At 43.7% G+C, this 24535-nt stretch overlaps 1 protein-coding gene across 2 annotated transcripts in view; it reads right to left on the bottom strand.

The window, feature by feature from the left end:
- CCDC57 (coiled-coil domain containing 57) overlaps positions 1-24535 on the bottom strand; it is a 142549-nt gene that overhangs the window by 96527 nt on the left and 21487 nt on the right. The gene's annotated exons all lie outside the window — the stretch shown is intronic.

Raw genomic sequence — 24535 nt, 5'->3', positions numbered from 1 at the left:
GCGGTCGTGCGACGTACCCAAACAAAATTGAGGTCCTTTTTTTTCTCCACAAATAGAGCTTTCTTTTGGTGGTATTTGATCACCTCTGCGTTTTTTTTGGGGGGGGGGGGGTTGCGCTATAAACAAAAAAGCGACAATTTTGAAAAAAACACAATATTTTGTACTTTTCTCTATAATAAATATCCCCATTTTTTTTTTTTTTTTTTAAAAAAGCTAATTTTTTCTCAGTTTAGGCCGATATGTATTCTTCTACATATTTTTGTTAAAAAAAATAAATCACAATAAGCATATATTGATTGTTTTGCGCAAACGTTATAGCGTCTACAAAATAGGGGATAGATTTATAGCATTCTTATTATTATTTTTTTTTTTGCTAGTAATGGAGGCGATCTGCAATTTTTATTGGGACTGCGACATTATGGTGGACACATCGGACACTTTTGACTCGTTTTTAGGACCATTGTCATTTATACAGTGATCAGTGCTATAAAAATTCACTGATTACTGTAAAAATGTCACTGGCAGGGAAGGGGTTAACACTAGGGGGCATGTTCCCTTTCTGTGTTCTAACTGAAGGGGGGAGGGGACTGTGTGGGGGAGATGACAGATCGCTGTTCATACACTGTATGAACACACGATCGGTCTCTTCTCCCCTCAGAGAACCGGGATCGGTGTGTCTACACACACAGATCCCCACTTCTCGGTGTGTCACGAGCGATCGCGGGAGCCCGTCGGTCATTGCGCCCGCCGGGCACTCGCCTCGGCTCTGGGGGCGAGCAGCGGGCGCGCGCACCCCCCTAGTGGCCACAGGGCGAAGCGACGTAACATAACGTCGTTTCGCCCAGCCGTGCCGTTCTGCCGCAGTAAAACTGCGTTGGCTGGTCGGCAAGTAGTTAAAGACACACAGTTTGCAATCTGAAATAATGCATTCATATACATGCGTGCGTTAACACTTTTGTTCGCATATTAACATCAGGGTTGCCAACCGCCAGTAAATTTACTGACAGTTTGTAAAAATCAGTGATGCCTGTAAATATCAGGGGCTGATCGTTTCATGCTGTGTTGACTTTTTAAGTGTAAATCAAGCAAATTACTTTGTTATAGGTATTGTCAGTGTTTCCTCATCATGTTTATCCCCTTGCCGCCGAGCGTACGCAGATACGCGGCCTCGGCCTTCAGGGGTTATACCGGGATGATGCCCGCAGCTGCCGGTACCGTTTTTTTAGAGCCAGCGATCAGCTATCCAGGGATAACATTCGATGTGGCTAAAAGCCGCTCAAGTGTTTTCCCGGAGGAGCGGGAGGGGACATCCCCCCTCCCGCCGCTCTTACCGGGCTTCCCGACCCACCGGGAGTCCCGATCATTGATCCTCCTCTTCCGGCGGCTAGAGAGAGACTGGCACGAAGCCGGAAAAGGCTTCATGCCAGTCTTCTCTCTGTAAACACGGAAGTGACGTCATAACGTCACTTCCTGTTAACTCGGCTGCCAATGGCGCCATTTTTAAAAAAATATACAGTATTCAGAATCGCCGAAAATGGCGATCTGAATACTTTGAAGTGCAAAGGAGGGATTGGAGGTCTTTTAGACCCCCGATCCCTCCATAAAGAGTACCTGTCACCACCTATTACTGTCACAAGGGATGTTTACATTCCTTTTGAGAGCAAAAAAAGTGATCAAAAAACTTAAAAAAAAAAAACACAATGTAAAAAAATAAAAATAAAGTAAATAGAAAAAAAAAAAAAAAAATTTTTAGACCCCTTTCACACCGAGCCGCCCATAGCGTCGGCGGTAAAACGCCGCCATTTTTAGCGGCGTTTTACCGTCGGATTAGCGGTGCATTTCGGCCGCATGCGGGGCGCTTTTACCCCCCGCTAGCGGCCGGGATAGGGTTAAAACCGCCCGCAATAGCAGCGTTTTGCCGGCGGTATCCCAGTGCTGCCCCATTGATTTCAATGGGGAGCAGCGGTGGAGGAGCGGTAAACACGCCGCTCCTTCACCGCTCCAAAGAAGCTGCTGGCAGGACTTTTCCTGACGTCCTGCCAGCGCACCGCTCCAGTGTGAAAGCCCGAGGGCTTTCACACTGGAGACAATGCTGCAGCTGTTTGAGGGCGGATTGCAGGCACTATTTTTAACGCTATAGTGCCTGCAAAACGCCCTCGGTGTGAAAGGGGTCTTAAAGCGCCCCTGTCCCCGCGAGCTCGCGCAGCAAAGAAAACGCATACGGAAGTCGCGCCCGCATATGTAAACGGTGTTCAAATCACACATGTGAGGTATCGCCGCGATCGTCAGAGCGAGAGCAATAATTCTAGCACTAGACCTCCTCTGTAACTCCAACCTGGTAACCGTTATTTTTTTTTTTAAATATCGCCTATGGAGATTTTTAGGTACCATAGTTTGTCGACATTCCACGACTGTGTGCAATTTTAAAGCGTGACATGTTTGGTATCTATTTACTCGTCGTAACATCATCTTTCACATGATACAAAAAAATGGGCTAACTTTACTGTTTCATTTTTTTAAAAATTCATGAAAGTGTCTTTTTCCCCAAAAAGTTGCGTTTAAAAGACCGCTGCACAAATACCGCGTGACATAAAATATTGCAACAATCGCCATTTTATTCTCTAGATTCTCTGCTAAAAATATATATATAATGTTTGGGGGTTCTAAGTAATTTTCTAGCAAAAAATACAGATTTTTAACTTGTAAACACCAAATGTCAGAAATAGGCTTATGCCGTGTACACACGAGCGGACTTTACGGCAGACTTTGCCCGGCGGACTTTTCAACGGACTTTACGACGGACTTTCGAATGAACGGACTTGCCTACACACAATCAACCAAAGTCCGTCGAATTCGTACGTGATGACATACGACCGGACTAAAATAAGGAAGTTCATAGCCAGTAGCCAATAGCTGCCCTAGCGTGGCTTTTTGTCCATCGAACTAGCATACAGACGAGCGGACTTTTCGACCGGACTCGAGTCCGTCGGATAGATTTGAAACATGTTTCAAATCTAAGTCCGTCCAACTTTTGAGAAAACAAAGTCCGCTGGAGCCCACACACGATCGAATTGTCCGACGAAATCCCGTCCGCCGGGCAAAGTCTGCCGTAAAGTCCGCTCGTGTGTACAGGGCATAAGTCATGAAAGGTTTAAACTGTTCAAATTTTCACTGTGTTAGTTTTCAATTGGAGTTCTGTCATTTCTTCTGCCAGGAAAAAATGTGCTCCGCCAGTAAATTTTCAATGATTTGTCAGTAAAAAATGCTGCGGGAGGTTGGCAACCCTGGTAAACATGCTCTACGTTAAGGGGTCATGCATAAGGACATCCCAACCTGCAAAAACTCATTTCAGGGAGGTGGCGCTCCGCATCCGCAAAGCCACCCCCCCCCCCACGGCAAAAAAAATCTGAAATCAATTTTTCACAGTGCTTCTGGGGAAGGGGGTGGGGAGTAATGTGGCAGTGGACGGTGTCAGCTGTTTTTTGACGTATTGATTTTTTTACAACTTAATTTGTTTTTCATTTTTTTCACAATGCTTTTTGGGCGGGGCAGTGGACAGTGTTGGTAGGGCAGGGGAGAGTGGTTTGTATTTTATTTTTTTACAATAATCTTTAATATTTTTGGGGGGCTTTGGTGAGATATCAGGGGTCTAAACAGACCCCTGACATCTCCCCTTTAAAACAGAGAAAGGGACTGAGGACACAGATTCCCCAGTCCCTTTCTCAGCATTGAAGATGAATGAAGAGGAGGCAGCGGCTCATCTCCATTCATAAACTGGGCAGAGTAACAAACAGTTTACTCTGCTTGGTTATTACAGAGCACAGGAGGTGGCCAACCGCCAGTATTTTTCCTGGCAGCCAGTAAAAAACAGGCATTTTTCTCCTGCCAGTAAAAGGAAAGGATTGGCAGTTAAAAATATGGTTGTGACGCTCAGCACTGCGCATGCACAGTTCTTGTTTTGGAGGCAGCCAAGACCATTTGAGTTTATGCTACAGTGTGTTTGGGTGGCACCAGCGGGTCTGGTGGAGGCAGTGCCTGAACATGTTGTGTGATGCAAAGAGGGCAAAGGGGTGTGGCCAGAGCCTCGTGTACGGGTCTGCGGTACGGGAGCAAGGTAAGCTGGGAGCAGGACCGTCAGTGCTGTTTGACTGGAGTGGACGGAAGGGATCACCTGGCATGAAGATAGACTGTCACTGTGACTGAGGAGGGGACGTGTCGGTGAGGTGTCATCATCTGTGCTGCTGTCAGTGTCACTGTGAGAGTGAATTTCATGTGCGTGTGCCGCCCATTCTAATTTTTTGTCCTGTCCCTGAGCTACTTACTTAGTGCCGGTTCACACAGGGGCGGCACGACTTGCAGGTCGCCTCAACGAGGCGACCTGCACACGACTTCGGCAGCGACTTGCAAAACGACTTCTGTATAGAAGTCAGTGCAAGTCGCCTGAAGTCGCCCCAAAAATACTACAGGAACCTTTTTCTAAGTCGGAGCGTCGCTCCTATTAGAACGGTTCCATAGTACAGAACGGGAGGCGACTTGTCAGGCGGCTAGGTCGCCTGACAAGTCGCCCCTGTGTGAACCGGCAGTTGCTATTTCGAAAATAAAATATGAAATATGTTTTTTGCCTTATTATCTACCTTAAATCACATTTATAATTGCATACTGTACTTGTTTGTAGCCTAAATACTGAAATTTGCACTTAAAACTGTAATTTTGTAAATGCCAGTAAAAACGTTGCTGTGCCAGTAAGTTTTGGGTGTCGTGTCAGTAAAATTTAATCTGGTAGGTTGGCAACACTGCACAGGAGCGATCTCGCTCACTGTGTCCAATTCCTGACAATCCCCCCCCCCCCCGCGCAGCAGGAGGGGAGCCGGCTGCAGGGGACAAGGGGGGGGGCAGAGGAGAACACAGGGCGGGCCGGAGGAGAACGGGAGGGGGGGAATGGAGAAGGACACGGAGGGGGCCGGTGGAGGAGCACACAGGGAACAGCGGGGAATGATCGGTGCGGCGGGATGAACAGCTGTGGACACCAATCTCCCTGTATAGCTTTTTAGCTGACGCGGGAGTGAGAGAAGGAGAAGCGGCTGTCAGCTAAAAATCTATACAGGGAGATTGGTGTTCACCACTGTCCCTCCCACCGCACCGATCATTCCCAGGAGATCGCGAGGCGCTTGAGGGTGTGCGGGACCCGCCGCAGAAATACCGGAGACTCCTGCACCTTGTGGGAGACTTGGGATGTCTGAAAAGGAGAGATTTAGATGTGCGTCTAAATCCACCTTGCCTCACGTTTGAGCCGCCTTCCTAGATCGCGCTCCAGAGGCTATTGACTGGTGGTGAGGGACGAATGCAATGCCGCCTCACTGCCTGTTTTAACCCCATTTTTGCTGGCAATCATGCACACGGTTGCATCACTTCCCCATTGACTTGCATGTTTACTGTTCGGCTGGCTGTTGCCCGCCGATCGCTACATGTCGGGTCAACCTGGCCCGGGCATGTAAACATCCCCTTTCGCTGCCTCTTGCAACTTAAAAGAAGTGGGGGCTTATGGCAGGTGGCATTTTTGCCAACCTGCTCCCTTCAAACTAGGGTTGTCCCGATACCGATACTAGTATCGGTATCGGCACCGATACCAAGCATTTGCCCAAGTACTTGTACTCGGGCAAATGCTCCCGATGCTTCCGCCGATACCTTGACTGTCAGCGGTGATGGACGTGTGGGGGAGTTACAAGCTTCTCCCCCCGCGGCTTTCAGCTGCTTAGTGTTATACAGCGGTGATCGGTGCTTGTAATTCCCCCACACGCGATCACCACTGACTGTCACCTCCTCCTCCTTAGTCCTCCTCCGTTCCTCTGTCCCCCTCCGCTGTCCTGCTCCATTGCTGTGTCCCCCTCCGTTCCTCTGTCCCCCCCCCCCCTGTCCTCCTTCTTTGCTCTGTCCCCCTCCGCTGTCCTCCTCCGTTCCTCTGTCCCCCCCCGCTGTCCTCCTTCTTTGCTCTGTCCCCCTCCGCTGTCCCCATGCGTTCCTCTGTCCCCCTCCGCTGTGCCCATCCGTTCCGGCTTTCCGTTGTCCCCCTCTCTCTTCGTCTGTCCCCTCCGTTCTGCTGTCTCTCTCCGCTGTGTGTATGGAGAGAGTCAGCTGACTCTTTCCATTCACATAACTGAAACATTGTAACCTCCTGTGATTACAATGTGTCAGTTTATGAATGGAGAGAAGCCGTTGTCTTCTCTCCATTCATTCTCAGTGCAGCTGAGGCTGCAGAGAAAGGAACTGGGGAATCTCTATCCTCAGTCTATTTCTCTGTCTCAAGGGGGAGATATCAGAGGTCTGTTAAGACCCCTGATATCTCACCAAAGCCCCCCAACAGGGCTGATTAAAAAAAAAAAAAAAACACACACAATAAAGAATAAAAAAAAAAAATGTAAAAAATAATAAATGTAAATGAAAAAAACCAAAACAAAAACACACACACAGACACCGTTCACTATACCCCCCCCCCCCACCCCAACCCCCCCCCAACCCCCCCCTACTTGAAAAAAAGTATCGGTACTTGTACTCGGTCCTAAAAAAGTGGTATCGGGACAACCCTACTTCAAACGCAAGTCTATACGAGGCCTGATTCTGACTGTGATCGCACAGCGCACCCCACGTGTTTGAGTAGCATTCATTTTCAATGGCACCTGAACAGGAGCAGGAGCTCTTTGGACAGGCTTCAATGCGGTTTGCCTAGATTACAGCACAGTTTAGCGCAACAGAGCCACACCATGTTTAGGTGCCATTGAAAATGAATGGCACCTGAATACGCATGGTGTACTGTGCCACCATTGCAGTGCGATTCGGGATTGCGGGCAGAATTGCAGCGATCCTGCCAGAGATCCCAAAACACCAGATGTGAACGGGGCCTTAGGAGAGTACAATGGCTTTTTTTTTTTTTTTTTGCTTGAGGCCCCATTCACATCTGGCATTTTGGTATCTTCGACAGAATCGCCTTGATTCTGACTGTGATCTCAAACCGTACTGCGATAGTGGCACAACACACCCCACGTGTTCAAGTTGCATTCATTTTCAATGGTTCTGCCACGACTGTCGCAGCAAACTGCATCACGCAAAGCTTGTCTCCTAAAAAGGAGCAGGAGCTTCTTCTGGGAGACCCGAGGGCCACCGAGAGCCTCCTCGGTACTCCATCTCCAACCCGACTGCTCCCCCTGGCATTACTCATGCCTATTTCTGAGATGGCCTGCCCCCTGCCAGCCCTTTACTGGGGATTGGCTGAGGCCCTCATAAATATTCCAAGCAGCTCATCCTAACCTCCACCCACTATGTCTAGAACATTTTCCAATGTCCCAGAAAATAGGGGTAGACACCATAAGGGCTGCTAGGATGAGTCACCCAAGCCTGAGTCACTAAACGCTGACCTAGATTCATAGCTCAGGCTTAGCCCATAAACACTAAATTTACTCTAACATCTAGCACAAAGACTAGAGGATGCTACACTAATAAGCAGTGAAAATGTATATATCTAGATTTTTGTTTTTGTCTCTAGATGCTCCCTTTGGAAGAAATTTTGGAAAAGAAAAAAAAAGACCTGGTTTGGATTGCACACCACCAGTTTGCCATTATACATGATGCAGGTCCATCCAACAGCATACGCTCCCGTGAATAAAATGTCCTCCTTTGATCTTGGATTTGGATCCCGATGTATCTCACAAACCAAAACGGTCAACACAAAGACCACGACCTATGTAAGTAAATTTGCGTTCTCTGACTTTCTATAACTGATATGAAGCTGACAGCCCCAGAGGTGGACATCTGGTTATGAGTTCAGCTGAATGGAATCCTGTATGTTATGTGTTGTTACATTGAACTCATTTTTGTAAGGAGAAAACCGGCAATGACAACGTCCCAGACCGAGAGGCTCATTTGAAGGCAGACTGCTTCTCTCATTGTATATGATGTAATTGGTCTTCAGCCCAAGACAGCCCCTGCCGCATGCTGATAAACCGGAGGGATGATGTCGGAGTAATGATTTACTGGCAGTGTCCTTGCTGTTTTTGTCTTTTGTGTTCGAGGTCATGTTTGAAAATAGGACTGAGGTCTACTTTAGTGCTTCCTTGGTTTAGACATCACATTAAAATGTTTTCTGTATTCTTCCAAAGTCCTGATTATATAAAAGATCAGAGGTCCAAAGACTGTGATGCATTAAAGCTGAATTCCAGGTATGGAAACTTTTACAATAGGTACATTGGACCAGCTATACCAGTATGTATGTGCCATGCCTGTGGGAACCCAATGGGAGCTGGAAATCAGTGCAGTAGGAAATTAGCTGTGGGCGGAAGCCCCATTGAAAGCAATAGGAGGCTGACAGTTCTCATAGGTAATCATGGCCCCTCGCATTTAATCTCTCAGGCAGCGATTACCTACAACTGATCAGCTCTGTGTTTGTCCAGGGCCAATCATTTGCAGGTAAACGCTCCATGCGCAATTACATGCGATTAGCTGAGGAAGCTGTCAGCCTCCCATTGCTTTCAATGGGGCCACCTCCCTCAGCTAATCATCGGGAACCACCGCTGGGTCTCCTGCATGTAATTACTAACAGGCCCATTTGCAAATGGTTAGGATTGAATGAAGTCACTTGACAATCCCTGGGTCACTGACACTGCCGATTTCAGCAACCAATTGCAATGGAGGAAGCACAGGCAAGGTGAGTAGAAGGATTAGATATCTTGTGCGAAACGCTAAAAATAAGGTTAGATATCTTGTGGGAAAAACTTAAGATTTCCCAGGATTGTATTTCTGCCTTTGACCCAACTGGGTAGATCCACATGCATTGGGGACATATGGGGCGGTGACGTCACAAGGGGGCGGGCCTCCGGATGACATCAGCGGGTGGCCCGCCCCATGCCAATAAAAGTATTGGCACACGGCGGCCCCAGCATTAGAGCGGGACAGAGCGTCGAGTCAACATCGGAGGAAGAACAGAGGGAGAAGACAGGGGAGAGAGGAGGCCCGGCAGAGGCAGAAGATAGCAGACAGAGCAGAAGAACCGGAGAGGGCTAGAAGACATAAGCGGGGGAGAACCAGCAAAGGGAGAAGACATCGCCAGAAGAGGGAGAAGAGCTGAAGAAGGGAGAAGAAATCGGAAGAGACGCCGGAGCTGCCTTAATAAAATACTGTAAAACCTGTGCACTGTGTTTATTTTTTACCCCTTTTTTTTTTTTTTAGGTGAATGGGTAGGGGTACATACTCATTCAGATAGGGTGGGGGGGGGGGGGCAGGATTTACTAAATAAACAAAGTTTTGAAAAAAAACAAAAAAACTTTTTCATAGTTTTGTTATAAAATTTTGGAAACAGGTAATTTTTCTCCTCCCTGATGTGCGCTGATGAGGCTGCACTGATGGACAGTATGGTGACCACTCCTATAAAGCACATCTATGCTGTAGATCAGGGTTAGGCATCCTCCGCACTCCGGCTGTTGTAGGACTACAAGTCCCATGAGGCATTGCAAGACTGACAGCTAAAGGGATTACTCCTGAAGGCAGAGGGATGATGGGATTTGTAGTTTTGCTACAGCTGGAGTGCTAGGATTGCCTTCCACAAGATGATTGATGAATTCACATTGTTTTATTATAAACTACATTATTTTAGACCTCCATTCACCCCATTTGTATCCCTTTGTATCTATCTGTGTGCAGACGCTCGATGTACAGAATTCTGATTTCTTTGTAAATTATACAGATTAAATGATGACATTAATTGATATACAGTATCTCACAAAAGTGAGTACACCCTGTAAGGGTTAAGGGTCAGGTGCGCCCCTCCTTCGCTCGAGCTGGACTATGTTGGACACCAGGAGATTTCCTTGATCGATCGGGTAATCAAGAAACCATACAGAAGGATGGATTAATCAAGAATACGCTGTATTACAGGAAGTTCACATGTTATATTGGGTAACAACATTATACATCAGTAGGGGCAGTCCCCTAGTCTAACCAATCACAAGAGTACAATTATTACAGGTTACATGTTATATGACATATATATATATTTGCATAGTATTCTGCCCAGAGATATACTAAAAAGTCCCTTATCTAAAGTCCCTTATCTAAATATACCCTCTTAACTTTAACTAAACTTATTGTAATATAAGGCCGAGGTGTGAGGTACGCTATGTCTCTTGACAATGTTCCAAGATAAGTCTCTCACTTATGACCACAAGCGGCTTCCTGCTAGCTCTTGCACGCAAATAGCATGTTTTCTGCTAAAAGCCTTGCAAGTGCATTTCAAACTTTTCAAACTACAGCATAAGGAAAGTTTCAACTTAAGGCATCACTCTAACATTTATATAAGCATGAGGGAAACCATTTTCCTTACACACCCCTCACATTTTTGTAAATATTTTATTCTATCTTTTCATGTGACAACACTGAAGAAATGACACTTTGCTACAATATAAAGTAGTGAGTGTACAGCTTGTATAACAGTGTAAATTTTCTGTCCCCTCAAAATAACTCAACACACAGCCGTTAATGTCTAAACCGCTGGCAACAAAAGTGAGCACACCCCTAAGTGAAAATGTCCAAATTGGGCCCAATCAGCCATTTTCCCTCCCAATTTGGGCCCAATTTGGACATTTTCACTTAGAGGTGTACTTACTTGTGTTGCCAGCGGTGTAGACATTAATGGCTGTGTGTTGAGTTATTTTGAGGGGACAGCAAATTTACACTGTTATACAAGCTGTACACTCACTACTTTACATTGTAGCAAAGTGTCATTTCTTCAGTGTTGTCACATGAAAAGATAGAATAAAATATTTACACAAATGTGAGGGGTGTACTCACTTTTGTGAGATACTGTATAATTTGAGGAAATATGCTTATAAAATAGTTTACCATTTGCCAATAAAAAAAAAAAAAAATACGTCCCCGAATTTAATTTTAAAAATCTGGTCCCCTCACTTTAACAGCTTCTGCTGCTGGAAACTTCTATTCAAATGTTTACTAGTACTCAGGGTGGGATCATGGCTATGACTCCTTCAGTAATCAGGATGACATTTGTTGGTATTTTATCTTGTGGTGGATGCACGAATAAATTTTGACCAGCCTTATTGGTTGCTCTAGATCTGCTTCCAGTATTAAGTATCGTTGCCTAATGTGCCTTCTGTTGAGTCTCATAGAAGTCTAGGGGCAGATGGTGGATTATGTAGATGACATTGAAGAGGAAACCAATACTCACTTGCTTATTGTGCATGTTGTTGTAGAGACAGATGTACTGATAGGATGTCCCTCCATTGTTGGTGGCAAACAATCGCCCATTATGTGCCTTTCATTTAAATTCTTGCAGAGATGGAGATATTGCTTCTTCAGCCAGGAAAGGTATACAGATATAAAATAGTAAATAGTCTGAAAAGATAGCCTGTAAGGCCACTTAATGGTACAGGAGTATTACGTGGTGGAAGGTATCTGATGTGGACGTGATAGCGTTGGACTGATGGAAATGAAAATTGGTTTTAATGAAGTATAGCGTAAAGTGCATTTTCATTCAAAGAAGCAATCCGTGATTGTAATAGAGTCTGGGTGGACTCTATTCTGATCATCGGCTACCTCTATGAAAGGCACAAAGGAAGTGCCCGCCAGATGGTAAATTCTTCCATGTATACTGAGGAAAAATGTGGAGAGGGAGACAAAGCTTGCTCTAGTGAAAATGGGATTTTAATGGGAGATAGTGTATCTGTTTAAAGTGAGCTAGTACCACAGTAGTAGATATAAAAATATAAATTTTATTGAAAACATATAAAATATACGATACAAGAATTCCAATCAGACGCCATAAAATGACCGTACAGAGACTTGTGTTGTGAAATCAATTGTGATCAGCTGACATGTTTTGCATATTATGCTTCATCAGGGCATTAAAGACATCACAGACTTCATCTAAATTTTATATACAGAATAAATCATTAAAATGGTTGTAAATATCAGATGCGTTTGAGAAACAATAATTCATTATATGGGTAAAGGATACTAAGTGGGTACAAAATAGCATAGTTAAGCTCACCTAGTCTATTACAGTCAGGAGGACCACTGAGTACTCATTTCCACAACCACAATGTTCCTCCAGGGATCACCTGGAGCAAAGTAACCCATGGATGCCAGATCCTAATGGGAAATGACGATAGGGGAACTGGACCGTGTAAACAGGTGATATTCTGACAATATTAAAGAGATTTATAATAGTAAAAAATAATAATAATGAGAATAGATCACAAAAATATATAATGATACCAATTATGCTCATAAGATTTAGCAGTAGAAAAGGGAGAGAACCAATCAGGTGGCTCCTCCTGCTGGGGCGAGGTAGTCTGGCTGAAGTTGACCTGGATAGAGGTCAACGTCTGGTGCCTATAGTGACAACCATAGATCTAATAATGAAACTAGTAATGAGAGAATAATAATCCGGAATAATATGTAATGGCAAAGTGGTTATATGATGTTATGAGCCAGATATCAAAACCTCGGTGTGAGGAGGGGACATCTCATAACAGAGTTGTTAAAAAATAGTAATAATAAGTGCCACAAAGAACCATTATCTGGTCTCTGTAGAGAGAACCGTATATATTGTATATCACTCTGCGGTGGGGTAAAGTAATACCCCACCGCATAATAAGAGTGGATATACGAGCATTCAGCTTCAGAATTAGCATAGCAGATGACCAGGAGGTCCCATAGTGGTATAGTGAATCTTACCTTGTTACAATATAAACAGGCTGCTGAGTCCTGCTGAGTGCAGTGGCAATCCCAGATCTCTGGTCCCAGATCTCTTTAATATTGTCAGACTATCACCTGTTTACACGGTCCAGTTCCCCTATCGGCATTTCCCATTAGGATCTGGCATCCATGGGTTACTTTGCTCCAGGTGATCCCCGGAGGGACATGTGGTTGTGGAAATGAGTACTCAGTGGTCCTCCTGACTGTAATAGACTAGGTGAGCTTAACTATGCTATTTTGTACCCACTTACCCTATTTCCCCGAAAATAAGACCTAGCGTGATTGTCAGTGATGGCTGCAATATAAGCCCCACCCCCCAAATAAGCCCTACCCTGTTTCCCTGAAAATAAGCCCTACCCTGAAAATAAGACCTACAAGGACTTTAACTAGGGCTTATTTTGGGGGTAGGGCTTATATTGCAGCCATCACCGACAATCACGCTAGGTCTTATTTTCGGGGAAACAGGGTAGTATCCTTTACCCATATAATGAATTATTGTTTCTCGAACGCATCTGATATTTACAACCATTTTAATGATTCTGTATATAATTTAGATGAAGTTTGTGATGTCTTTAATGCCCTGATGAAGCATAATATGCGAAACATGTCGGCTGATCACAATTGATTTCACAACACAAGTCTCTGTACGGTCGTTTTATGGCGTCTGATTGGAATTCTTGTATTGTATATTTTATGCTTTCAATAAAATTTATATTTTTATATCTACTACTGTGGTACTAGCTCACTTTAAACAGATACACTATCTCCCTTTAAAATCCCATTTTCTTTATTTGTCTCCCTCTCCACATTTTTCTGTTCACTAGGGATTGGGAGCTGTGTCTCTGTTTCTCTGAAATTCAGTCCAATCATTTCTTTATATACATGTATACTGAGGAGATGCTGGTACAGTTCAATCTCGCTTCAAGGACTTTTTAAAACGGTGAATGGTTAAAAGCATCAAGTACAGCCAACCCGTTTCAGGGAAAAAAGCCTCCCCCTTCTTCAAGTCTTGAGCAGCTGATCTTAATAAAATCACAACAGAATGTACTAAGGGACCTGCGTTAAGGCTTGATGAAAACCAGCATCTCCTGGTGGTACCAAAGGTGGCCGGAAAAGATGCTAGTTTTCATCAATCCTTAACCACTTGCCTACCAGGCACTTACACCCCCTTCCTGCCCAAGCCATTTTTCAGTTTTCAACGCTGTCGCATTTTGAATGACAATTGCGCGGTCGTGCTACACTTTACCCAAAAATTTTTTTATCATTTTCATCACACAAGTAGAGCTTTTTTTGGTGGTATTTAATCACTGCTGTTTTTTTTTATTATTTCCAAACAAAAGACCAAAAATTTTGAAAAAGAAATGTTTTTTACTTTTTTTCTGTCAGTAAATTTTGTAACTAAGTCATTTTTCGCCTTCACTGATGTGCGCTGATGAGGCGGTATTTATGGGCACTGATGAGGTGGCACTGATGAGGAGGCACTAATATGCCGCACTTATGGGCACTGATAGGTGGCACTGATATGTGGCACTGATGAGCACTGATAGGCGGCACTGATGGGCACTGTTGGGTGGCACTGATGGGCACTAATAGGCAGCACTGGTGAGCACGGATAGGCGGTACTGATGGGCATTTATGGGTGGCATTGATGGACATTGATCGACAGCAGTGATGGGCAGCACTGATAGGCGGCACTGAATTCCAGCACTGACTGGCATCACTAATGGGCACTGATTGGTGGCACTTGTGGGCAGTGGTGGGCACTGATTGCTGCCACTGGTGGGCACTGATTGCTGGCATTGGTGGGCAATTATTATTATTATTATACAGGATTTATATAGCGCCAACAGTTTGCGCAGCGCTTTACAACATGAGGGCAGACAGTACACTTACAATACAAATCCATACAGGAGGGATCAGAGGGCCCTGCTCGTTAGAGCTTACAATCTAGAAGGGAGGGTCAAGTGGAAACAAAAAGGTAATAACTGTGGGGGATGAGCTGATGGAAAAAATGAAAATACAGTTGTTAGGTGTGGGTAGGGTAGGCTTCTCTGAAGAAAAGGGTTTTCAGGGATCGTCTAAAAGATAATAAAGTAGGAGATAAGCAGACAGATTGGGGTAGGGCATTCCATAGGATTGGAGAGGCTTTGGAAAAGTCCTGGAGGCGAACATGGGAGGAGGTGACAAGGGAGCTAGAGATCAGGAGGTCTTGAGAGGAACGAAGAGAATGAGTAGGTTGGTATTTAGAGACTAAGCTAGTGATGTAGCTGGGGGCGAAATTGTCGATGGCTTTGTACGTAGTTGTTAGAATTTTGAATTTAATTCTTTGGCCAAGCGGAAGCCAGTGGAGGGATTGACAGAGAGGAGTGGCAGACACAGAGCGATTGGTAAGGTGGATGAGTCTGGTAGCAGCATTCATGATGGATTGAAGAGGTGATAGACCATGTAGAGGTAAGCCAATGAGAACGGAGTTGCAGTAGTCCAGGCAAGATATGACCAGGGAGTGAATTAGGAGCTTTCTTGTGTCATTGGTTAGAAAGAGGCGTATTTTGGAGATGTTGCGGAGGTTGGGGCGGCAGGATTTGGACAGTGATTGGATGTGTTGCTTGAAGGAGAGTTCAGAGTCTAGGACTACACCTAGAACCTTGGCATGTGGGGATGGGCTTATAGTTGTGCCATCAATTTTGACAGAGAGATCAGGGGAAGGGGCATATGTGGGAGGAAAAATTATAAGTTCGCTTTTGGATAGATTGAGTTTGAGGAAGTGGTGTGACATCCAGACTGATATATCTGATAGTAAATTAGTGATACGTGAGGAGACAGAGGGAGTGAGGTGGGGGGTAGAGAAATAGATTTGGGTGTCCTCAGTGTAGAGGTGGTATTGGAAGCCATGGGAGGCTATGACCCAGGGAGGCGGTGTAGATTGAAAATCGGAGAGGTCCAAGAACAGAACCCTGGGGGACCCCAAAAGAGAAAGGAAGAGGAGAGGAGGAAGTAGAGTTGTAAGAAACACTAAAGGTGCGGTTGGATAAGTAGGAAGAGAACCAGCAAAGTGTACAGTCACAGAGACCAAAGGTGTGTAGTTTTTTGAGGAGGAGGGGGGCAGCAGAGAGGTCCAGGAGTAAATGTTGGGCATTGTTTTGTGACACTGTATTTATTTATTTATTGTAATCAGGGCACTGATGATCAGTGCCCTGATTACATCCCTAGATGTCCTCCTGTGAGGAGATGCCACTGATTGGCTCTTCTCTCCTCACACTCTGTCAGTGTGAGGCGAGGAGAGCCAATTACCGGCATCTCCTTGTTTACATGTGACCGGCTGTGATTGGACACAGCCGATCACATGGTTAATGAGCCGCGGATGCTGCTCTTTTCAGAGATCGGGGTTGCGCAATGTCCTAGCAACACGGCATGGCCGCAATTGCTGCGCTGCGCACCCCCGCTGGCACGCAAGAGTGGCCGTTCTGGGACGCCGTCATATGACGGCGTCCCAAAACGAGGGCTGCACCGCCCCGCCGTCATTTGCGGCTAAAGGGGTTGTAAATCCTCATGGTTTTTCACCTTAATGCATTCTATGCATTAGGGTGAAAAACCTTCTCTCATGCTGCAGCCCCCCAGCCCCCCCCCCCGTCTTACTTACCTGAACGCTGTGTTCTTCGGCTGGGAACGAGCACACCAGCTCTAGCTGGTGTCTCGTGTCCTGAATGGATAGATTGATAGCAGCGCAGCCATTGGTTCCCGCTGCTGTCAATCAAATCCAATCACGCGGGGGGGCCCAAGTCCTGCATTTTGTGAATAGACACAGATGCAGGACTCGGGAACACGCCCGCACGGGTGTCCACCAAGGAGAACGCTGCTCCGACGTGGACACTCGATGCGGGGTGGAGTGCCGCTGAGGGACCCCAGAAGAGGTAGATCAGGGCCACTCTGTGCAAAACGAACTGCACAGTGGAGGTAAGTATGACATGTTTGTTATTTAAAAAAAAAACAAAGCTTTACAATCCCTTTAAAGTGTTCTTAAACCCACAACAGTAAAATCAGTCTGTATATGCGGTAAAGCAAGCTTGTTATACTCGCTGTGGAACCTAAGGGGTTAATCCTCTGCATTGTGTAAAAAAGCCTGTTTGATCCTGTCTTCCCTTTTTCCACAGTCCCCAAACCATCTCCTAATAGAACAGAGCCTTAACGACACTCTGCACATGCTCAGTTTGGTGTATATTGCTAGAAAGTTTTCTTTTTTTTTTCTTTTTTTGGGAGGGTGCATGTGATCAGCACAGGGCCAATCAGCACTGTCCAGACAGAGGGTCAGGGGCCATGCAACCTCGTAGGACAATCGGTGGAGAATGAAAACTCCTCCTACAAGCTTTACCCAGACACATGGCTAGAAGTCACAAGACTGCTATATACTGCTGATGAGAAAATGTATTTAGCAGTTTATATTTACTAAAATAATTGTATTTTCGTATACTGTGGGAGACCAGATATAGTGAATGCAGGGTCCTGGGTTTAGAAACACTTTACCTGAAACACCAATTTCCCCTAATGCATTCTGTTGTGATTTTTTTAAATGTTTCAAAAAGTCCCTCAAGAGAGATGAATTTGGATGAGAGGTACACATACAAAAATTTACCATGGAGGGGTTATGGAAATTCCAGAGAAAAAAATGATCTGCACTCTGGTTGTTGCGCTTAAAATTTCTTCATTTTATTTTAAACAATAAGCTTTTATTGATGTTAAAATATAGCATTTGTACAATCATACTAACATTTGTACATGAGTATCATATAGAAATATAACTGTATATAATTGAATTTAATGATAGAGTATTTTACTAGTGAAACCAACAAGATGGCTTTGTAGTCAGCCTATCTTTACATCAATTGTTTATTTGAAATACTCTGAATTTATGTATCAAAATCTATTATTTAATTCAAGAGAAAAATAAATTCAAGGGTCTCTAAAAATACCCTTCTAAATATATATAGTAACAGAAATGAAAAGTAAAGAGAGGAAAAGAAGAATAAATAAAATATAAGAGAGATGTAATTATTCACATTTCTTTGCGTTAAGAGATATATCCCTATGTGAAAGTGGTATAAGAATCAGAAAATATAAAGATGATCCACGGCTGCCATATTTTATTAAAATTTTCTGTATTCCCTTGTGCTGTTGCCCTGATCTCCTCCATACCTTTGAGGAGATGTATCTCTTCTGACCATTCTTTAATTTCTTCATTTTATTGAATAGCCACAGCGAACAAATGCTGATTAAATCACTTGACGCGTTTCAGCCTATAAGGCCTTAGTCATGACCACGTTACAGACATAAAACTTTGAAATAAATTGTAGCTCTAAAGATCACACGCTCCACCCATTGATTGTCTTCATTGACCACAGGCAATTATCCAAAAAAGAGAATCAGCTGCAATACATATAGAGTGATCCATGTGTATGCCACTCATTTTCACACACCTTGTAGTGACAATATGCACATGTATGTACACACACGCGCATACATTTATACACGTATAGACATATGCATAAAGAAACACACCATAAAATTCAAAAAACATTTAATTAAAAAAACATGAAAATAATAATCAAGGTATGTGAAAAAAAAAACAGAAGAGAAAAAGGAAGACAGAGAGAGGAGGCTCTGGGGAGAGGCAATCTTAATGTAAGTGCAAGTCCAGATCCCACCTCAGGTTTAACCCCTGAGGTGATCTAGTTTTTAATCAAAAAATCCACCATGTTTCTCTCCCCAGTAGCCTTCTCTCCCTATCACCTCCTCTGGGCGAGTGAGACAACCGTTCTATTCCTCTGAAGCGAATCGAGGAAAGATGGATGGGGTATCCATGATCATAATTTAAATACAACTGTTATTACAAGGTACCTGGGCCTATCACAATGCCCTGTACCATGTGATAGCTGTGGGCCAATCACAGCTGTTGAGAATATAACCGATTCACAACAGGTCAAAACATTGCTGTTACCATGATCATCACTGCAACAGCAATCAAAGTGTAAAAAAAAAAATTAAATCTCTGATCACCCCCCCCCCCCCCCCCTCATACTGAACTACTCTAATGAAAGTATGTAAAAACAAGAGAAAACAAAAATTAAAAAAGAAAAAAGTTAAAAAAAATGTAGCCGTCAGCTCCCAACCCCTCCACAGGCCAGCACTGGCAGTCACCAACTCTCTGCTCAGGGAGCCCTGAGAACCGAGGGGACAGATGCAGCATTGGACCGATGCTGCATGCGCCTAGGGAAGTATGATTCAGAAAAAAAAAACTAACCACATACTCCTTTTTTAATTTTCCAAATAAATTGTGACAAAAACTTAAAAAAAACTCATCATGCCTCTTACTAAATACCTCGGACTGTCTACTTTTCAAAAAGGGGTCATATGGGGATATTTGTACTGTCCTGGCATTTTAGGGGCCTCAAGAAATTATCAGTACATCAGGATTGATCAATTTTAAAATAGTATGTAGAAGCTATAACTTAACATACACTTATTGCAATTTGTTTTACCAAAGACATGAAACAAAATAAATTTTGGCCTAAATTTATGAACAACATTTTTTTTTATTGTATATGTTTTATAACAGAAAGTAGAAAATATTGTTTTTTAATCATAATTTTGGTCTTCTTTAGTTTTTTTTTTTTATATATAATATAAACAGTGGTTATCAAATACCACCAAAAGAAAGCTCTGTTTGTGTGAGAAAAAAAAATAATATAAATAAAATTTGTGTAGAGTGTCGCATAACCGCGCAATTGGAAGTTAAAGTAGCGCAGTGCTGAAAAGCAAAAAATGGCCTGGTCGTAAAACAGTTTTTGGTCGTGAGGTTTCCAACCACCTACCTTTCCAGCCAGTACCCACGTCATCATCACAGGCATGGCGTTCAGCAGGAGTAGCAGAAGGAGTCACGGGAGCGACCTAGAATGGTAGTTATAAATGGGCCACTACTTGCCTGCCTAGGTAAGCTATGGCTTCATTCTTGCAACAGGGTGACAAGTCAACAACTACTTAAGTTGCCTTTACTATGACAGCTTGCAAATTATAGGGCTGCTATGCTAACTAGGGATGGGCTATCTGTTCAAGTCGAACATGAGTTCGACTCGAACATTGGCTGTTCGCCGAACAGCGAACAATTTGGGGTGTTCGCGGCAAATTTGAAAAGCTGCGGAACACCCTTTAAAAGTCTATGCGAGAAATCTAAAGTGCTAATTTTAAAGGTTAATATGCAAGTTATTGTCATAAAAAGTGTTTGGGGACCTGGGTCCTGCCCCAGGGGACATGGATCAATGCAAAAAAAAGTTTTAACAACAGCCGTTTTTTCGGGAGCTGTGATTTTAATGATGTTTAAAGTGAAACAATAAAAGTGAAATATTCCTCTAAATTTCATACCTGGGGGGTGTCTATAGTATGCATGTAAAGTAGTGCATGTTTCCCATGTTTATAACAGTCGGAGAGCAAAATAACATTTCTAAAGGAGAAAAAAGTCATTTAATAAAAGACATTTAAAATGTTCTGGATGCGAACCGAATAGGGGGGGGGGGGGGGTGTACGGCCCATCCCAATGCTAACCCTATGACTTTGAATAATAGCAATCATTGTATCACTAAAAATGTTATTAGTGATACAATGTGGTAAAAAAGTATTTGATTCCCTGCTGATTTTGTACATTTGCCCACTGACAAAGAAATGATCAGTCTATAATTTTAATGGTAGGTTTATTTTACCAGTGAGAGACAAAATAACAACAAAATATTCAAAAAAATCGCATTTCAAAAAAAGTTATAAATGTATTTGTATTTTAATGAGTGAAATAAGTATATGATCCCCTATCAATCAGCAAGATTTCTGGCTCCCAGGTGTCTTCTGCACAGGTAATGAGCTGAGATTAGGAGCACTCTCTTAAAGGGAGTGCTCCTAATCTCAGCTTGTTACCTGTATAAAAGACACCTGTAGCATCCATTTTTGTTACCTGTATAAAAGACACCTGTCCACAGAAGCAATCAATCAGATTCCAATCTCTTCACCATGGCCAAGATCGAAGAGCTGTCCAAGGATGTCAGGGACAAGATTGTAGACCTACACAAGACCACCGCCAAGCATCTTGGTGAGAGGGTGACAACAGTTGGTGCGATTTATTAGCAAATGGAAGAAACACAAATAAACTGTCAATCTCCCTTGGTCTGGGGCTCCATGGAGGTTCTCACGTCATGGAGTTTCAATGATCATGAGAGCGGTGAGGAATCAGCCCAGAATCTTGTCAATGATCATAAGGTAGCTGGGACCATAGTCACCAAGAAAACAATTGGTAACACACTACGCCGTGAAGGACTGAAATCCTGCAGTGCCCGCAAGGTCCCCCTACTCAAGAAAGCACTTGTAGAGGCCTGTCTGAAGTTTGCTAATGAACATCTGAATGATTCAGAGGAGAATTGGGTGAAAGTGTCATGGTCAGATGAGACCAAAATCGAGCTCCTTGGCATCAACTCAACTCGCTGTGTTTGGAGGAGGAGGAATGCTGCCTATGACCCCAAGAACAACCATCCCCACTGAAACATATGCTTCATTATGCTTTGGGAGTGTTTTTCTGCTAAGTGGACAGGACAACTTCACTGCATCAAAGGGACGATGGACGGGGCCATGTACCTTCAAATCTTGGGTGAGAATCTCCTTCCCTCAGCCAGGGCATGGAAAATGGGTCGTGGATGGGTATTCCAGCATGATAATGATCCAAAACACACGGCCAAGGCAGCAAAGGAGTGGATAAAGAATTAGCACATTAAGGTTGTGAAGCGGCCTAGCTAGTGTCCAGCCCTTAAAGAGGAAGTAAACGCTGCCTCCTTTTTTTTTCTTTTTGCTGACCTGCAAAGTAAAGGCATAATGTGCTAGTATGCATTGCATGCTAGCACATTATGTGAAACCTACCTACAAATGAAGCCCTCGTCACCGCTGGAGGCTGCATCCATCTTCGCCTGTCTTCTTTCCGGGTTCGCGGACTCCGGCTTTGTGACTGGCATGCACGCGGGAGCCGCTGGTCAAGGCACAGGCCTTTGAGGAAATGGCACGGGTGGCTGTTTCTTCAGAGCGCATGCGCCAATGACGTCATCAGCAGTGTGTACAGTAAATATCTCCTAAACGGTGCAAGTTTAGGAGATATTTACAGTACCTAAAGGTAAGCCTTATTATAGGCTTACCTATAGGTACAAACAATACAGGGAAGTTTACTTCCTCTTTGATCCCATAGAAATTATGTGGAGGAAGCTGAAGGTTCAAGTTACCAAACATCAGCCTCAAAACCTTAAGGACCCCCTGCAGCTTTCTTATTGTTTGACATTCCTCTATCCATTGAAAGATACAAAAACTCTCTCTTAAGACATTTGTTGACCGCAGCAAAAGCATGTATTCCGAAAGTAGTTTTGTCGAAAACAAATGTATCAAAGGCACAATAGTTTACAAGGATAACAGAAATTCAACAAATGGAAAATCATACTTTAATGTTAAGAGAGCAAGATGAGAAATATAGGACAGTATGGGTTAATTTTATGTTATATAGGGAACAGAACCCCTAAAAGTTCATAGCAACAAATAATCCCGGGGGGTGGTTATTTAATTTTTTTTTCTCTCTTTTTTTTTTCTTTGCTTTTTCTTTTCCTTTTTCCTATATCTATTTCTTTTTTGAAGATAACCAGAATGGATTCTGGTTAAGGGAAAATATCACAAAGGTTGGGTTGTTACAAATAAGATTATTTTGAAAGTATGAATAAGTAGGTTAAATTAGGAAGCCAAATAACTGCAACTAATAGGGATTACAAGGAGGCCAGGATTAGAAAAAATGTTGTGTAGTATAGATGTATTGATGAAAGTGGCTTAGCACTTTTGTGAAAGAAAATAAAGAATTTATAAAAAAAAAAAAACCTTAAGGACCTGAAGAGGATCTGCAAAGAGAAGTGGGACAAAATCCCTCCTGAGATGTTTGCAAACCTGGTGGCCAACTACATGAAATGTCTGACCTCTGTAGATGTCAACAAGGGTTTTGCCACCAAATACTAAGTCATGTTTTGCAAAGGGGTCAAATACGTATTTCACTCATTTAAATGAAAATCAATTTATACAGTAACTCACAAAAGTGAGTACACCCCTCACATTTTTGTAAATATTTTATTCTTTCTTTTCATGTGACAACACTGAAGAAATGACGCTTTGCTACAATGTAAAGTAGTGAGTGTACAGCTTGTATAGCAGAGTGAATTTGCTGTCCCCTCAAAATAACTCAACACACAGCCATTAATGTCTAAACCCCACAAACACCGGGCAAGGGTTGTGGGATGAGGCCCTTGTCCCCATCAACATGGGGACATCCTCCCCATGTTGAGGGCATGTGGCCTGGAACGGTTCGGGGGGGGGCGCTCTCTCGCCCCCCCTCTTTTCCTGCGGCCTGCCAGGTTGCGTGCTCGGATAAGGGTCTGGTGTGGATTTTTGGGGGAACCCCACGCCATTTTTAAAAAAAATTTTGGCATGGAGTTTCCCTTAAAATACAGGTCTGGTATGGATTTTTGGGGGGAACCCCACACCATTTTTTTTTTAAATTTTGGCGCGGAGTTCCCCTTAATATCCATACCAGACCTGAAGGGCCTGGTAATGGAATTTTGGGGGACCCCCACGCATTTTTTTTCAATGACTTTTATGTGTATTGTCGGGACCGACAATTCATTAATAGCCGGCACTAGCGCTAGCAATTTTTAATGACTTTTTTTCCCTTAGAAATATAATTTTGCTCTCGGACTGTTATAAACATGGGAAACATGCGCTACTTTACAGGCATACTATAGACACCCCCAGGTACGAAATTTAAAGGAATATTTCACTTTTACTGTTTCACTTTAAGCATTATTAAAATCACTGCTCCCGAAAAACAGCCGTTTTTAAAACTTTTTTTTGCATTGATACATGTCCCCTGGGGCAATTAGCACATTAAGGTTGTGAAGTGGCCTATCTAGTCTCAAGCCCTTAAAGAGGAAGTAAATGCTGCCTTTTTTTTTCTTTTTGCTGACCTGCAAAGTAAAGGCATAATGTGCTAGTATGCATTGCATACTAGCACATTATGTGAAACTTACCTACAAATGAAGCCCTCGTCACTGCTGGAGGCTGCATCCATCTTCGCCTGTCTAGTTAAAAACGCCTTGGCAGCTTATGTTCGCCTTCTTTTTTCGCTTCAGGGTCCTCCTCCTTCCTCTGGACCCTCTTTTGGTCCAGGGCCTCTTTTTCTGCCCTGGGGGTCCTCGTGAAAATCCTAATTATAACGAGGGTTTAGAGTTAGGTTGTTGGTAACCATAAGGGGGCTGATTGTGCTCAGCCCTAGGGAATGGCTACACTCCTTCTCTATGTTGATCACAAAGTGGAGAGTATCGATTATAAGTGGATATAGGTGGATGACTATAGTGGGAGGGTGTAGGGTAATTAGTATATTGATTATAAGATCTAACAGGGGACCCCCTATGATATGAAGTGTCCCTCTTATAATAATCATAATTATCCCGATGGGAATTGTTTCCTCTGCGTCCTCCCCCTCTATTCGAATTATGTCCCCTCCCCCTTTGTGTGTTCCTGGGGGTGTGGACATTTTGAGGTCGGCCCCTCTGGGGTTGGGAAGTCTCACCAGATGGTTGGCTTCTACACATAGAGGGTTTGGGTTGAGATGGAAGTTGAGTTGAGGGTGATAAGGCTATGGTGCCACCATTATTAGTTTCCATGGCTG

The sequence above is a fragment of the Aquarana catesbeiana genome, linkage group LG12 (genome assembly GCF_042186555.1).
Source record: "Aquarana catesbeiana isolate 2022-GZ linkage group LG12, ASM4218655v1, whole genome shotgun sequence".
In the NCBI taxonomy this organism is placed as follows: Eukaryota; Metazoa; Chordata; class Amphibia; order Anura; family Ranidae; genus Aquarana; species Aquarana catesbeiana.
This window is presented reverse-complemented; position numbering and strand designations above follow the sequence as displayed.